The sequence below is a fragment of the Heteronotia binoei genome, chromosome 8, assembly GCF_032191835.1.
Source record: "Heteronotia binoei isolate CCM8104 ecotype False Entrance Well chromosome 8, APGP_CSIRO_Hbin_v1, whole genome shotgun sequence".
Lineage (NCBI taxonomy): Eukaryota > Metazoa > Chordata > Lepidosauria > Squamata > Gekkonidae > Heteronotia > Heteronotia binoei.
Window position 1 is genome coordinate 68,215,600 of NC_083230.1, and position 18,197 is coordinate 68,233,796.

General features: G+C 44.3%; 1 protein-coding gene across 1 annotated transcript in view; it reads right to left on the reverse strand.

The window, feature by feature from the left end:
- The window catches only part of DCN (decorin), an 85,884-nt gene extending 69,502 nt beyond the window's left edge, over positions 1-16,382 (reverse strand). Inside the window, exon 1 of the mRNA XM_060245178.1 lies at positions 16,100-16,382. The gene's annotated coding sequence lies outside the window, so the exon portion shown is untranslated. The remainder of the gene's footprint in view (positions 1-16,099) is intronic.
- Positions 16,383-18,197: the final 1,815 nt, after the last annotated feature.

The window sequence follows — 18,197 nt, forward strand, 5'->3', positions numbered from 1 at the left end:
AGCGTACTTTTGCGCTCTGTGCCTCAGGCCCTAGCAGCACATCAGAAGGTGTCGGGATGAAGTCTGGGAGCATCGGCTCCTTGCCTCTGCAGTGTGCTGCTTCGTGGAAGCGTCCTGGTGCCGGCTGTGAGCTGTGAGCTCCTCGTGTGTGCGGCATTATCCGGAGGTGGAGCGGATCGGAGGCTGTTGCCTCACTTGAGAAGGCCTGAGTATTTGGGGGGGGGGGGAGGTTCTTGCTTGGTCGGTGCGGGAGGGAATCTCCCGGTGTGAAGGAGAGGTCCCCTCACTTTCTTCTGGGGGAGGGGTCTTTTGGCTCCCTGTAGATCTGGATTAGTAAGCCCCCCCCTTTTTTAGTTTGCTTGTTGGCCCATGGTAGGGGCGGCCATTTTATGACTCCCTTGGTGCTTTCTTAGTGGGTGGCCATTTTGCAACTTTTTGTTGGTGGCCATTTTGCGGGGCTTGTAGTTAGCGTGGCTGAGGTAGGTGCCCGGCAGGTGCTGCAAAATGTCAGGTAGGAAAGGGGCTGGAAAATCTAAGGGGAAGCAACTGGCTCCAAAAGCCCCAAAGGCCCCTGCTAAGAGGCCTCCAGTCCAGATTTCTTCATCAGAGGATGACGCTGATGAGCTGGTCAATGCTAATATTGTTCAGAGGTTCAGGGCGCTGGAGGAAGTGTTGGGTGTGCCTCCTGCTGAGGGGGTAGGCATGGGAAGGGCTACCAAAAGGGCGTTCCAGGCAAATGTTTTGACCAGACTGTCTATTCTTGAGAGCAGGTCTGGTGCACTCTTTAGTGGCAATACCCTTGGTCTCGGCGGTACAGATGGTGGAGCTGGGTCGTCGGCTGGAGCAGGGTCATCGATGGTGCCTGCTGGAGTGGTTGGTAAGGCTGGTGACATCTCTCAGGGGTGTGCTGGGTCTTTGTGGCCTTGGAGCCAGGTTTCCCCTACTGGGCAGGGCATCTCGGCGGGGGGTTCAGGTCTTGCTCCACCCACAGGTGTTGGTCCTTTGTCTAACTGGACTTGGCCAAATGGGCAAGTTAGTCCGTGTGGAGCGTGGCCGGGCGCTGGGCAGCAGGGTATGGCGGGCCCCTTTATGGGAGGTTGGGGTGTCCCTTCTCCTTATGGGGCAGTTCTGTTCACCGCCTTGCCTTTTGGGAAGGTGGCGTTGCCCCTGGGAGGTCATTTGCTGCCGGCAACTAGGGAGAAAATTTTGAGGGGCGAATATGTGGACATCTTTTCCCTCCTTTATGGGGAGTTGGAAAAGAAGGACAAGGAAGAATTAGATGAGAAGGAAAAGGAAAAGTTGAAAAAGCGTAAAGTGGATTGGACCTGGGCCAATTGGCTTTTGGGGTTTCTCATTTACGCTGTGGTGATTGCATGGTTACAGCCCTGGAGAGCTGCCGCCCCTTTTTCAATAGGTGAACAAGTCATCCACTAACTCCTCAGCATCCTCAGGCTCTCCCCGCGGTTCAGCAGGGCAGGCGGTTCAACCCCGCTTGCTCTGTTGGGAATTTGGATCTCAGGGAGTGTGTAGCAGGAAGGCTTGCCAGTTCAAGCACAAATGCCCCATGTGCGGTGGGTCCCACTCCTTCAATAATTGCCCTAGAGTGCGGGGACATGAGAATTCAAAGAAGCCTGGTGGGGGTGGAGGATCTTATCAAGCTGGAAAAGGGGCCCAGCCCGATAAAGGTGGGGCCTCTTGAGCATTGGCTGTCGAGGTACCCTCAATGGGCAGACAGTTTTTATTTGTTGGAGGGTTTTAAAGTTGGTTTTAGGATCCCTTTTCAGGGGCCTCGAGTCCCATTTATGTCTGGGAACTTTAAGTCAGTTAAGGGCTTAGAGCAGGTTGTTAGAGTCCCATTTATGTCTGGGAACTTTAAGTCAGTTAAGGGCTTAGAGCAGGTTGTTAGAGACAAGATGGCCAAGGAGTTGGCAGAGGGTAGCATCCTGGATCCTTTTTCACAACCTCCAGTGTGTAATCTTAGGATTTCGCTGTTGGGTGTAGTGCCGAGAAAGGCGCCTGGTGAATTTCATTTGATTCACCATCTCTCCTTCCCCAGGGGGAAGTCTGTGAATGATGGCATTCCCGAGCATTTATGCTCAGTTAAGTATACCAGGCTGAAGCTGTGGTGAGACACTGTGGGGTGGGTGCAGAGTTGGCAAAATGCGATACTAAATCTGCATTTCGCCTTCTACCAGTGCATCCCGATGATTTTGAGCTTCTGGGGGGGGGGGGGGTTGAGGGGCAATTTTACATGGATAGAGCATTGCCAATGGGCTGCTCTGTATCATGTTCTGCTTTCGAGTGTTTCAGCATATTCTTGGAATGGGCTGTGAGGGAGAAAGTGGGTTTACAGGACGTCGTTCATTATTGGGACAACTACCTTTTTGAGGGTCCCAAGGGGACTGGGTGTTGTGGGCAGCTGCTGTCTGGCTTTATAGAGCTGGCTGCGGAGCTTGGGGTCCCGTTGGCTCTGGAGAAAACAGAAGCTGGAGACCCAAAAGCTGACCTTTTTGGGGATTGAGATTGACACCATGGCGCAGCTGTCCAGGGTACCTTTTCAAAAAATAGTTGAATTGAGGACTAGGATTTTTTCCTTTCTTCTTAAAAAGAAGGTTACCTTGCTAGAGTTGCTACAGCTAGTTGGGCACCTCAACTTTGCGTGGAAAGTGGTTGCTCTGGGGAGGGCTTTTTCTTAGAAGGCTCTGTGATGCTATGGCAGGGATACGCCTGCCTCAGCATAGAACACGGGTTACATGCAGCATGAGGGACGATTTGAGGGTTTGGCAGGAATTTTTGGAGTCATTTAATGGAGTCTCACTCTGGAGAGAGGACATAAGGCTTGAAGCTGAGCTTCAGGTCATGTCTGATGCTGCGGGGTCTTTGGGTTTTGGAGTCTATTTTTGTGGACATTGGTGTACGGATAGCTGGCCAGACTCCTGGAAGCAGGTGGGAGTGGACCGAGATCTTATGTTTCTTGAGTTCTTTCCCATTTTAGTCACGGTTTGACTGTAGGGTAAGGATATGGCCAATCACATCGTTCATTTTTGGTGCGATAATATGGCGGTAGTCCATGTCATTAATTCCCTTTCATCCAAAAATAGATGGAGAGGTTTCATCAGGTGGCCCCAGATGCCGATCGAGAGGTGGCATCAATGCCCTAGGTGCTATGGCTGATTGGAGAGCTGTGGCCTGCTGAGCGATAGGCCTAGCCGTTGCGCCTAGCACCAGGAAGTCTTACCAATGTGCTGTGCGGTAGTTTGAAGACTTTAGGGCTGAGGTAGGATATTGCATTGCTTGGCCCTCCCAGTGGAGCAATTGCTCCACTACTGTGTTTTTCTATGAGGTAGGGGACTGGCCGTGCGATCCATTATGGGGCGCCTGTCTGCGTTTGCTTTTGCCAGTAAGGTTATAAGGAGGAAACAGCTGATTTTTGTCTCCGGAAATGTTTCTGGTAATGCCTTGTTGCTATGGAACCTGAGGTTATCTGAAGGCAAAGTGGTCATTACTGTCCGTCGTTCTAAGCTGGATCAGGGTCAAAGAGGTACCGTGCTTGAGCTTAGCACCTCCTCCGAGCTTGAGCTGTGCCCAGTTTCTGCTTTGGCTGCTTATCTGGCAGCTTGGGGGCCCAAGGAAGGGTTTTTGTTCTGTTACAATAATGGTAGCCTGCTGACAAAGCATCAGTTTTGGGCTGTCACATCATGGGCTTTAGGTGAGCTGGGGGTTGTCTGGGGTGCGGTTTGGGTCCCACTCCTTTAGAATTGGGGCAGCTTCAACAGCTGCTGCCCTGGGGTATTCTTCCCTTTCTATTAAGCGCTTGGGTCGTTGGCACTCATCGGCCTACAAATCTTATGTTCGACTTTTCCTAAGTCCCTAGCTTTGCTTGTTTGGCTGAAATGTTATTGGTTCATGTTCTTGTTTGACTGTTTTTTCTTTTTAGATGCTGTTGTCCCTGGCCAGAAGAGCCAAGTTCTTGTCTGTGGCCATAGCCATGTGTTTCGGGCCGCTCATCAGGCGTGGAGAACTTCAGTTGGCTCTCAGCTGGGACTCAGCCAATATGTTTGTTTGAGTGGCAGGGGCGCCGGGGCCTTCAGTGGCCAGGCGGCTAGGGGAGGACCATGAAGCATTCCCCTTTTGGGGAATTTGGGGGTCTGGCATGATCAACCTTGGGGTTTGCTGATCCGAGGTGGGGAGAATGCAGACCGTCCCAGAGGCTCTACTAGAGGGTGCCTTCCATTGAGACGTGTGTCTGGTGGTTGGGCCCTCTGGGGCATGCCTCCCTGCTGGGCTGGCCTGGCAGGAGCTGTGTCACGCAGCTCCGGCTGGGGGCTGGGTCTCTCACCCATGAATGGCAGGGGATCAGTCTGTTGAGACCCCTAGCCCTGACCAGGCTGCAGTTTGAGTGCCCTTGCTGTTTTTATTATGAGGGCTAATAAAGTGTCCTATTAAGGGAGTATGGGCCTTCCTCCTCAGGTTTTATTTATTCACCTGGGAGGGAATGATCTTGGGCTAGTAAAAGGCAAGGCGTTAGTCTGGCAATCCCATGAGGATTTTCAGTACATTAGAAAGCGATGGCCTGGGACCACTATAATTGGTCAGCCATGATTTCCCGCCTTATTTGGCGTAGTGCGTGGGACTCTGCAGCTATTGAGATGGCATACTACAAAGCTAATAAAGAAGGTATTAGAAGGGTGGTTGGGCCGCTATCTGCCCCACCCGGATATTTCTTTACAATTTCCGGACCTCTACAGAGGGGATGGAGTGCATCTCTCAGAAAAGGGTAATATGCTTTTCCTGAGAGATCTCCGGCAAGGGCTGCGGGTGGCCTTGGGGCTTCCGGTGGGTACTAAGGCCTAAGTAGAGACTTGGCCTAGTGGTGGCACGTTTTTCCTAGGTTATGGTACTATGTGGCTAGGGGAAGACCATAAAGCATCTCCCTTTGGGGGAATTAGGGGTCTGGCATGATCAACCCTGGGGTGTGATGACTCGGGGTGGAGAGAATGCAGACCGTCCTGGAGGCTCAATGAGATGGTGCCTTTCACTGAGACGTGCGTCTGGGGTTTGGACCCTCTGGGGCGGGTTTGGACCCTCAGGCGGGCCTCCCTGCTGGGCTGGCCTGGTGGGAGCTGTGTCACATAGCTCCGGCTGGGTGCTGGGTCTCTCACCCGTGAATGGCAGGGGAGAGGTCTGTTGAGACCCCTAGACCTGACCAGGCCACAGTTGGGTGCCCTTGCTGGGTAGTTATGATTTATAATAAATTGGCCCATAAATTATACCAATGCAATTGTGTCCGACTCTTTATTCCAATTTGGGGGACAATGGAGTGCTTGCAGCCTGCAGCATAGCTGCTAGGCTGCAGAGGCACAGTTTGTCACCCTGTAAGGGGAGAGGAGGACAGCCCGTTCAGGCGCGCTTTTCTGGGGGCGATGCTAGGCGGTCATAACGGCCAGCCCTTCACTCCCCGTTGCAGTGCTTTGAAGATCGGCCCTCCCGCCCGACCTGTTGATTATGTGAGCAATGGCTGGTCGTCCCTTTTTTGGAGGCCAGGTAGGAATTTTTTACTCCCCAGATGATTGGCAGTTGCTGGGGTGTGTTTATTGCCTACCCTACATAGCTATGCAGTGGATTGTGGATTTGGCTATCGGGAGATGCTGTTGAATAGGTGGTCACTTTAGTTGGCGGGCTTTCCTGGGTTATGGTACTATGCGGCTAGGGAAGGACCATGAAGCATCCCCCTTTTGGGGAATTAGGGGTCTGGCATGATCAACCCTGGGGTGTGATGACCCAGGGTGGGGAGAATGCAGACCATCCTGGAGGCTCGATGAGATGGTGCCTTTCACTGAGACATGCGTCTGGGGTTTGGACCCTCTGGGGCGGGCCTCCCTGCTGGGCTGGCCTGGTGGGAGCTGTGTCACATAGCTCCAGCTGGGGGCTAGGTCTCTCACCTGTGAATGGCAGGGGAGCGGTCTGTTGAGACCCCTAGCCCTGGCCAGGCCGCAGTTGGGTGTCCTTGCCGGGTGGTTATGATTTATAATAAAGTGGCCCATAATTTATATCAATGCATTTGTGTCCGACTCTTTATTCCGACTTTGGGGGCAAAGCCTTCCCCACCTTCTCTGCGCTCGGGTGTGCCAAAGCCCTTAGGAATTGGACGAGTGGTGCCTGACTTACGCCCACATTCAAGCAGCCAGCCACCATGTAAGTTAGGATTGGGCTGCCCATTGTTCATGGAAATAGATGGACAGTCCATGTATATCTTTCAAGACAGGGGGATCTAATCCTTGTATCTCACCCCTAATATACTGGCTGCTGCACTCTGGAACAACTGAACTTTCCAAACAGTATTAAAAGTCTGTGTAGAGCATATTACAATAATCTATACTGGGCAGACCTAACTGTTTGTGGAAGTGATAGCTAGCATATCAACTGAACATGGTTTGAACAGTTTCACAATATTTTCATTTTTTTAGTGTCTCCTGCTTTCTTTCAACTGCCAGAGTTGCAAGATTACATTAAATGAAATTTTAGTTACTTAAAACAAAGCTTATAAAGCATTTCATAGGAAAAGTTTGATTTCAGCCTCTATATTAAAGAATAAACAGCCACAATTCAGACATTTTAAACAGAAGAATTCAGAAATGGGTGGAAGAAGCACATCAACCTCCCTGTGAATCACTATATATAATAACTAAGGGCTGAACTCTAGTGATGTCTCTTCAACAGCATGTGGAGAAGTTACACAAAAAATTAAAAATGCTGCCACAGTTCAGGAAGTATTTTGCAGTAGCAATCTAATATGGCTCTCAAAAAATCATGGATAGGAGGAGGCCCAGAAAGAGGAAGCAGGAGTAGGGTTGCCAATCCCCAGATGGGGATAGGGGATTCCCTTGTTTGGAGGCCCTCCCCCGATTTCAGGATCCTCAAAAAATGTGTGTGTGGGGCAAAATGTCTGCTGGTCACTCCATTACTCCCTATGGAGATTGATTCCCATGGGATATAATGGAGAATTGATCTGCAGGTATCTGGGGCATTGGGGAGGGCTGTTTTTAGATAGAAGCACGAAATTTGCAGCATCACATCTGCTGCCTCTTCTCAAAACACCCTCCAAGTTTCAAAATGATTGGACTAGGGGGTCCAATTCTATGAGCCCAAACATAGGTGCCCCTATCCTTCATTATTTCCAATGGAGGGACGGCATTTAAAAGATGTGCGGTCCCTTTAAATGTGATGGCCAGAACTCCCTTTGGAGTTCAGTTATGCTTGTCACAACCTTGCTCCTGGCTCCACCCCAATGTATCCTGGCTCTACCCAAAAAGTCTCCTGGCTCCACCCCCAAAATCCCCAGGTATTTCTTGAATTGGACCTGGCAACCCTAAGCAGGAGCCAGAGCCAGTAAAGGCATGTGAGTGTTGGCAGGGAGAGAAAGGAAACACTTCAGCAGAACAGTCTCAAAGGGAGAAACAGGCAATAAGGTGCGGGCTTGAAGTTCACCTGTTCTTTTGATGCTATCAGACTTAGACTCAGTAGGAATAAAGGGGATCAGCTCACTACAAAAAATAGTTGCTCTTCCTTACAAGGCCATGTACAGATTAATCCTAGAAGTAGAAAAGTACAAGAGTCTAGTAGAACATTAAAAACTAACAAAATTTTGTGAGTCACAGCTCCCTTCTTCAGATATAGCTTATATCTTAGAGAGTGGAGTGACTAATCCAACTGTGCCAAATCATCAACAGTTGGGAGTGGTTCACTACCACCACCACCCCATGAATGGTTTATTCTTTTGACCCATTCTTATTTTCATCTTTGCTCTGGGGAAACAAGGCCCCTCTTCTGACCTCTCTTTGTCAGTACACTCCCCCCCACACACACACTCTTTGAAACATCAGGTGTAAAACTGTCAGTTGAATGTAACGATTTAACTGATTATAGGTATCTGGCTCACAAAAGCTTATGTCATAAGAAATTAGTTAGTCTTTAAGGTGTCAAAGGACTCTTCCTTATTTTAATTTCAGGTTCACTGTTCTTGGTTTCTTTGCCAATCAATCAGCATTTAGCCCAATGTTCGGGGGGTGGGGGGGAGGGAATCAGACCTCTCACCCAATAATGCTTAAACGAGGTTCCCATTAGATATCCAGTCCAACAACATTCCAGTTGTTTCAGATGCATGAATACATGAAGTTGCCTCATACTAGATTAGATTGTTAGTCTGTTGAGCTTCATTGGCAGTAGCTCTGAGATCCTTCAGCTAGATCGAACCTAGAGTTGTCAGGTCTGACTCAGGAAATATTTGGGAACTTTGGGGATAGAGCCAGAAGACTTTGGGGGTGGAACCAGAAGCAAGGTTGTGACAAGCATGATTGAACTCCGAAGGGAGTTCTGGCCATCACATTTAAAGGGCCCACAGATCCAGTTGGCAGCCATGTTGGTCAGAAGCAATAGAACAAAGTAGGAGTCCAGTAGCACCTTTAAGACCAACAAAGTTTTACTCAGAATGTAAGCTTTTGTATGCATGCATACTTCATCAGACAATGGAATGGGGTACAGTGAGCAGAGCTACATGTAGCTGGTGAGCAGTGGTTAAAGAATGCAAAGTGATACAAAGTTAGAATCCAAAGGCAAAATAGTGAAATTAACAAATTGAAAGAACATTTGGTCTGGATAGCATTTGCATGGGAAACCAATAAAACAGTAAAACATGTCAGAATGGGTGAATGATGGTGAGACTGTCATAAAGCAATAAGTGCAGTCTGTTAATTGCTCTATTGCTTGTAAGTCTGGGTTAAACTGTCTTTCCCAGAGGTGTTTCTGACCACCTACTTAACTTTTTAACATGTAACATACATTATAAATATCATTCTAGTTTGCCATTAGAAAAAAAGAATACATTAAAATATAGTGGAAGATAGGTTTAGTATATGTAATATACTATGCAATATACAGTTACATACCGGGTTCGCTACCAAGTGCTGGTCATTACCTTTAAAGCCCTATATGGTCGAGGACCTACCTACCTAAAGGACCATCTCTCCCCATATGAGCCCCAAAGAGCACTGAGGTCAGCAGGGAAGAACAAGCTGACTGTCCCTGGGCCAAGGGAGGCGAAATTACAGAACACTCGTGTACGGGCCCTCTCCGTGGCAGCTCCGTGCCTGTGGAATCAGCTCCTGGAAGAGGTGCAGGCCCTGCGGAGCCTAGACCAATTCCGCAGGGCCTGTAAGACCATCCTCTTTAGGCAGGCTTTCCCAGACTGCTGACAAAGGATGGCCGAACTGATGATCCAACAAAGTAACTCTATAGCGATCCTTGCCATTATGTAAATATGTAAATGGATAGAATAGCGCCCAGAACATCTCTGCTGCTGTTAAATTATAAATTATATAAACTGGAATGGTTTTAAGATATGTATTTAACTATTATATAATTTTAATGTCATTCTTAATTATTGTATACTGTTTAATGTTTTATTTGAATGTTGTTAGCCGCCCTGAGCCTGCCTAGGCGGAGAGGGCGGGATACAAATAAAATTTAATAATAATAATAATAATAATAATAATAATAATAATAATAATAATAATAATAATAATAATAATAATAATAATAATAATAATAATAATAATAATAATAATAATAATAATAATAATAATAATAATAATGAGATAAACAGCCAATATCCAATTCTCCCATTCGGACATGTAACTGTTTTATTGATTTCCCATGCAAATGCTATCCAGACTAAATGTTCTTTCAGTTTGTTAATTTCACTATTTTGCCATTGGATTCTAACTTTGTACCACTTTGCATTCTTTAACCGCTGCCCACCAGCTATATGTAGCTCTGCTCACTGTACCCTAATTCCATTGTCTGATGAAGTATGCATGCATACAAAAGCTTACATTCTGAATAAAACTTTGTTGATCTTAAGGGTGCTACTGGACTCCTACTTTATTTTAAAGGGATCATGTTCCTTTCAAATGCCTTCCCTGCACTGGAAATAATAGATGATGGGGAAACCCTGTTCTGGGGCTCATAGAATTGGGCCCCCTGGTCCAATCTTTTTGAAACTTGGGGGTTAATTTGAGGTGAGGCACCAGATGCTATGCTGAAAATGTTGTGCTTTACTTCAAAAACCCAGCCCCCTCAGAGCCACAAATAGCCTTGGATCAATTTTCCCTATGGGAACTAGTCTCCATAGGGTATAATGAAGTGCCCAGCAAACATTCAACCCACCCCCACTTTTTGCTAACCCTAAAGCAAGGGGAGGGTCTTCAAACCAGGGGATCCCCTACCCCCATCTGGGAATTGGCAACCCTATGTTATCTTCTGTATGCAAAGCATGTGTTCTATTATTGTCACAAGCTTCCTTATGGATCATGAGCAACATGGAGAAGGCTTAGAGGGATGTGGCATATAAGAGCTCCTGCTGAGATCATTAGCTCTTAATAGCACAAGCTAACAAAAGAGCTGGGCTGATATCTATAAACTGGTACATAACTTTTTAAACCTATGATTCCTTGTTAAGTACAATGTGGCTCTACAGATGTTGACTTCTTGATGTCAGTACACAAGCCCAATTGATATGTTGCCAGAGATACCATTTTGTCACTTTTAGGTATATATCCTACAAGAATAATGATAAAGGGAGGCAGGGCTTTTTATTTTAGCAGGAACTCAGAGGAACAGTTCCAGCTGGATTGGTGCCATGGGTGTTGCCTAATATGCAAATGAGTCCCTGCTGGGCTTCTTCTACAAAAAAGCCCTGTGTAAAACAATGGTGCCAGCAGGGGGTGTTGCCTAATATGCAAATGAGTTCCTGCTGGGCTTTTTCTTAAAAAAAAGCCCTGAATGGAGGACATATTATTTCATACATCGGCATTGCAAGGATGAGGACAGAGAGCATATCATCCAAGTTATTTCTGTTTATAAATGTTACCAGTGATATTTGACAGTGCAGGCAGGCTATGGTGATAATGTACAAGTCACCCAAGCAGGCTTGTCTGGATTATGAGGCCTGTATTATGTGACTATTAGAACTCATAGAAACAAAGGGAAATATCTTTGTGTGTAAAGTATTTTGACAGTATGTTGTCCATAATGCCTTCCTGTATTGTTATATATATTGCTGCATACTCTATTTCACAATGAAGTGGGAGATTTGAACCAAGAACATAGTAAAATTAGACCATACTCAGATAAGGTAGGAGTATGCTTATGTGGACTTTCCACAGAATATATGAAACTCCCCTCCCCTTTTGGTTAATTTACAATACAATAAAGACTAAGTATTCTCTAGAAGATAAAGTATGATGAGATCTGTTATGTTGACATCTGCTCAGAGTAAGTTTATGAGGGAGGAAACAAGGATCACCTGTCAAAATCTCTTATTTTATTTTATTTATTTCATTGCTACTTCACCTATCTCCTTAAAGGTGACTCAGAACAGCTAACACTGTTCTCCTATATCTCTATTCTCACAACAACCCTGTTAGATAGATTACCTAGGTTGAAAGTGGTTGAGGTTATCTTACTGTTCTTCTGACTCAAAGGTTTTGAAAAGACCAAGGTCCAATCACTGCAGCTAAATATTTAGTGACTGATAAGGTAGTTTTCTAGTCCTTATGTACAAGGCTAAAAGTGTGTGACTGGCCCAAGGTCACCCCATAAGCTCCCATGGCAGAGAAAGAATTTGGTCTTGGGTCTCACAAATTTTAGACCAGCACACTAACCACTACAAGCACACTGGCTGTCCTGAATCTAGATCCACAGAAATTTGGAGGGATAGTGGAATATGTGTATGTAGACTAATAATAAAATCTGTGCAAAGTGCCCAGTCATAGACTGTGCATAAAATTAAGGCTTTGCATTGAAAAGGAAGGGCGTTTTCGCACTGACCTTCTAGTGGCGCGACCACCCTCTTCACACCGGAGGATCTGCCCGGATTTCGCACAAGTTTTCCTGCTTCTTGGCGGTTTCCGTTTGAGCGGGTTTCGCGACGGAAGTCGCCGGCTCTTTTGGGTGCACCGGCGCTTCTTGTGCGAAATCCGGGCAGATCCTCCGGTGTGAAGAGGGTGGTCGCGCCACTAGAAGGTCAGTGCGAAAACGCCCGAAGACTTCTTCCTAAAGAAATACTCTGACAGAAATGAGCATGTTCATTGCACTGACCACACTCAGTGGAAGACAAAATAGAGGAATATGGAGAAATTGGTCTGTCATACCTGCAACTGGCATATAGCAAGGAGACTTAATGCACATTGGGGCCAAGAATCCCAGCTACAAATACAAGTTGATGGGGTGTGAACTGGCAGAGACTGACCAAAAGAGAGATCTTGGGGTCGTGGTAAATAACTCACTGAAAATGTCAAGACAGTGTGCGATTGCAATAAAAAAGGCCAATGCCATGCTGGGAATTATTAGGAAGGGAATTGAAAACAAATCAGCCAGTATCATAATGCCCCTGTATAAATCGATGCTGCAGTCTCATTTGGAGTACTGTGTGCAATTCTGGTCACCACACCTCAAAAAGGATATTATAGCATTGGAAAAAGTCCAGAAAAGGGCAACTAGAATCATTAAAGGTTTGGAACACTTTCCCTATGAAGAAAGGTTAAAACGCTTGGGGCTCTTTAGCTTGGAGAAACGTCGACTGCGGGGTGACATGATAGAGGTTTACAAGATTATGCATGGGGTGTAGAAAGTAGAGAAAGAAGTCCTTTTCTCCCTTTCTCACAATACAAGAATTCGTGGACATTCAATGAAATTGCTGAGCAGTCAGGTTAGAATGGATAAAACGAAGTACTTCTTCACCCAAAGGGTGATTAACATGTGGAATTCACTGCCACAGGAGGTGGTGGCGGCTACAAGCATAGCCAGCTTCAAGAGGGAATTGGATAAAAATATGGAGCAGAGATCCATCAGTGGCTATTAGCCACAGTGTGTGTGTGTGTGTGTATTAGCCACTGTGTGATACAGAGTGTTGGACTGAATGGGCCATTGGCCTGATCCAACATGGCTTCTCTTATGTTCTTACTGGCAGCCGTGACAGGCCTAGTCCAGAAATAGTGTCATCACTAGGGACACAATGACATCACTTCCAGCACACACAGGAAGTGATATCATTGTTTCATTTGCAATGCAGGATGCTGTGGTATTTGAGCAAAACTCTATGATTGACTATTTTAACCATAGAGTTTTATCCCAAATACCAACACAATGCTATCTCTTCACATGTCTGCTGGAAGTGACAGTGCTGCATTGCTGGCAATGTCACCACATCACCAGCCTAGGAATCCATCCCACCTATTGCTAGTCCATCTGAAGGCCAGATAATTGGTGGCAGCGGAGTGGCTGGGGATGGGGATGCCCCAGCCTGGGGGAGGGGAGCTGGCAGCCCTACACACCCCTAGCAGTTTATAGTACCCTGGAGACTAGGATATTTCTAGAGTCATCAGATGAGGTCCTGCTTTGAGTACCCCTGTCTTCTGGAATTAGGCAGGTAGCAACCTGGGAGAAGGCCTTCTCACTCATGGCACCAAAACCCTGGAACTCTCTCCCAAAGATATTCTCCAGCCCCCATCTGTTGTCATCATCTGCCAACAGGTGAAGACATTTTGTTTTGTCTGATGTTTCCCCAGTGATCCCTCCTTTATGCCCTGTTTCTAATTGTTGCTTTTCTGTATGTTTTACTGTATTGTATGTGTATCTTACCTTGGTTTAAATTGTTTGAATTATATGAGGGTTTTGTTTTAAAGGTCTTGTGTATTATTGTATATTATATATGTTGTATTATATGTTTTGATTTGTTGGGTGCCTTGGTGGTCCAGTCATGGGCAGAAAGATGGAGTATGAATTTTCTAAATAAAGAGATAAAATTTCACAATAGTTTATTGCCCCCCCCCATGATTCTGCATAGGCTTCACCTTGTACCATAACAAATTGATTCCCATATATCCCAGAATGCAACAGGTTAGAATCTTTGAAACACTTATGACAATGAGAATGCCATTGAATAAAATAGTAGAACTTGTATATTACTATGTACTATTTGCAGTGCTATGAACAGTGGGAAAAGGGAGAAGAAATTTTCAGGTAAACAAACTTACCTTCTAACATAGTTATGTTCATAAGTGTGACAGTTAAAATAAATTTTATAGCATTTTTCATTTAGCTTAAAACTGAAAATGAATCAAAGCACAAGAAAAAGAAGAAACAGATTTTGTTTGACTTAAATATGTGTTTTGTTCACCCTTCATACAAGGAGCTCCAGATGGCAGATATGGTTCTATACACATTCTGTTTTATCATCTTGTGAAGACATCTAAGTTAATAATTTGTCCATCAGTGAGTTTTCTCACAAAGGCACCTGAAACTAGAGCTATGGAGTCATCTAATACTGTCCCACACTAGCACTTGATCTCAACAGCCTCCCTCCCCTTTATCAAAAATAAATTGCTCCACTCATGGTTAAGAGCCTGTTATGTGCTTCTAGATTAAGATATTTACACATATAGTTAGTATTCTACTGTAGAGGAATACTGTATGACTAAATAATCAGAGGATATCTTAAACTGAAACATGAAATATGCCTATTATTATTTAATATCTGAGCTTTTAGTCTTGTGGTGCTAAAGGGGAGGGACAGTGGCTCAGTGCTAGAGCATCTGCTTGGTAAGCAGAAGGTCCCAGGTTCAATCCCCGGCATCTCCAACTAAAAAGGTTCCAGGCAAGTAGGCATGAAAACTCTCAGTTTGAGACCCTGGAGAGCCGCTGCCAGTCTGAGTAGACAGTACTGACTTTGATGAACCAAGGGTCTGATTCAGTATAAGGCAGCTTCATATGTTCAAATGTTTATCATTCTGTGAGAAAGAGTTCTATGTATTAGTTAGAGCATAAAATAAAACATTTGTAAACAAGTTCTGGCACACAAAAAATGGCATGGTAATGACACTTTGATGTGTCTGTGTCTGTCAGCTAACCATGGGCCTTGTCCTTCAGCACCTTTAGTAACTACTTTAGATCAATTTGATCAGGCAGCATGCCAAGATTAGCAAGTTAATTCACATATAAAAGGAGATGGAGTGTAAATTAAAAACAAATAGAAAAATGCTATATAAACATGGAGCAAAATCTATAAACCGTATGAGGAAAGACAATGAAGTGCACATTTTGTGCAGAGATGGGCAGGGTTGGGGGAGAGCCATTTGTTCCACTCTGAATTATGTTATGGTATTTGCATACTGGAGCTTATATCCTGATCCATAAATCAATTGAGCAGAGTTCCTGTAGTAAATTCAATATGTCTGGCTTATGCTTTAAGTTGTTAATAGGATGCAGTCTTCCTACATTCACATTACCTTAAAAACATGTAGACATTTAGCAGGGAAATCTGGAAAGAGAGTAACCTACAGCGCTAGCTTCATCTCAGTTCAAAATTACTTTTTAAAAGCAATTAATTCATTATACTGATTTTTTTCTGAGTAAACAGGAGTTTCTTACAACAAGGCATCAGGAACTAATGAGGAACTCATTCTGCTGGTCACACTCAAGGCTTTGGAAGCACATTCATTTAAATTTTAAAAGAGCAGGGATGTCTGCTCTCCCTAGTTGTAGAATTTTACCAGTGCATAACTAGCTGTGTTTATTTACCTTTAGCTCACTCCATCCGGAATCCTCTTGCCTTAAATATGTAATCACTGTTTACATCTGTAATATGCCACTTTGCGATGTTTAGAAAGATGTCTGTTAATCTAGGAAAGGCACTTTCCTCCTTCAGAAATGCCTTTCAGTTTCCAGGTTATAAAACTGAATCTATGTTGTTTCTTCTTACAACATCACCTTACAAACTTTAGATTACAGTCTGAAAATGCACAGCTGCAAAATGTCTTAGGGAAGATACCAATACTTATACAAATACAAACAAATAGTGCTAGAAGTTTTTTAAAAGATAGATTCCACAATTCTCAAGAGCATTCCCAAATATTGCAATAAGAACCGTACTAAAGGTTTTGTGAAAGACTTTTCTGCCAGGCTTCATTTTATTCCCTCTAGCCTTTCCTGAAGTTTTATTGTACTGCAGCAAAAGTTCAAGATAGTTATTTGAAAGCCATACCTTTGAATCCAAGGATTTGCAAGAGGCACCCTCAGAGCTGAGATGCAATTCAACTAAAATATTCAACCCGGGCAGCAGACCATGCAGGTGTGGAAAGGAGGAGGGGAAGGTTACTGCTCAGTGACTGTCACTTGGTGGAAAATCCTCCTGCTTCTTCCATTCCACAGCACAGTTAAAAAAGTAAGATTTCCCTCAATGAACAGAATCCAGGCTGACACCCACAGTAGATCATATGGTAATGATATGTCTCCTGTATTGTAGCCAGAAACTTTATCAGCCCCCTTTTTTCAGCTTTCCCTTATTTCTTTTTCACGTTTCCTAAGTACTTTTGCAGATCAGCACAGCCGCTTGATGTCATTCCCCCCCCACACACACACACACACAATTTTCTTTCAAAAATCACCTATTTAGCTTGAGGGATTTTAAACTGGGTTGTTTTCTTTAGTGGAAGAAAAATGCCTGGAGAGTTTTCTCCTTTGTGGTGCATAAAATTCAACAAAAGTCGTCTCTTGGAGTTAGTCAAAATAGCATTTCACAGCAGAAAATAAATGGGAATGAAATATTTTTGCAAAGCATAACTTGCCATTGTCTTTGCAAGAGGAATGGATAGACTGAAGTAGGTTGGTGTTTGTAACATATGTGCTTTTTTACTTCTACAATGAAAGTAAGACTGCAGCTTGCATTTTATTATCTCATTGTTTAATTCATTAGTTTAATGTCTCATCAAAATGTTTTACATGGGTTCTTTTCAAAATATACTGAAGAAGTGTAGAATAGAAACATGAACTAATTTGTAAGCAAGCAATGGATTTTAAAAGGAACAGACTAGCAACCATGAATGAAAATTACTCCCCCCCCCTTTTTTTTTTAACTTGATCCATAATGCTATCTAGAATAAAGATGGTGTTCAGGTGTCATCAACAGGAGCTGAAATTTAGCAGTCTGCAATCCTATCCTCATTTCTGGGGTAAACCCACTGAAGCAGACTAGCTTTTTCTTGTGTAAACATGCAAGTGCCACATGAGCAAATGTAATCCCTTTGTCTTTCTTGGATAAAATGTGTGGGTTTGTTATGCTGTGTTTAAACTTGCTATGTTCTCCATCCCCTCAGGCTCGAACCAGGTGCAACTGCAGAGCCCACAAAAGGCTTCTTAGGAGAAGGGGAGGTTGCTAATGCTAAACTTATAACAAACTTTGAAATGTTACCCAGTTCATTTTCCTGACTGGAATCCTCCCAACGTAAATTAAAAAAAAATTAAGTTCCTTTCATCCCCCTCACAAATAGAGAGGTCTAAGAACAATTCAAATGTTGGCACTACTGACTGCAGCAAAGAATTGTAATCAAGGCATTTGTGTAAAAGAAAGAAACCTACTTCTGGGAACCTTTCAGAAGCATTGTAAGAACACTTATCCATCCTTTAAGGAGTTTAAGTTAAAGAAGTTGTACAGAGCTAATAGTCCCCTTTGTACAATTTACTGAGCAGAATAGTTGGCAATGCTTTCAGATGAGACATCATGGTACACATGATTGCTCATGCTCCAGGGTTTTTTTTTTAGTATTTAGCAGAAATTAAGCCTTTTTTAGAAGTGTCACTGTTAGGTTCACTGACTTTATGATGACTTAATTTCAGGTATTCAGACCCACGTCACTTACTTTGCCTGCTGCTTGGATGTCTTTGAAACAAGAATGTTGCTAGAAGGAAGGTCACTTTTGTAATATGAGGGTAGATATCCTTCTTGCATACAAATTTGTTTGCCCCCATGACTCTTGAAAAGATTAAACTTGGAAAATGAAGACTCTTCATGCTGGGAAGGCCAATTTATGGTGGAGCAACCTAATCTTTTGATGAACAAAGTTATTCAAAATGGAAGGACTGCCACTTTGTCATGTGCTTGGGGTTGCAAGGCAGTGCCAGCAGCTGGCAGAAGAGCTTTGGATGGGGATATGGGGAGATGCAATGTTGACTTCCAGTAAAAAAAACCTGGAAATGACAAAGGTAGCTCTAGGAATCACCAGAAACTCTATAGTAAAAGTCACATTTCCTAGAACTACTTTTTATCACCTCAGGTTTTTCACCAGAAGTAACATGATGTGACA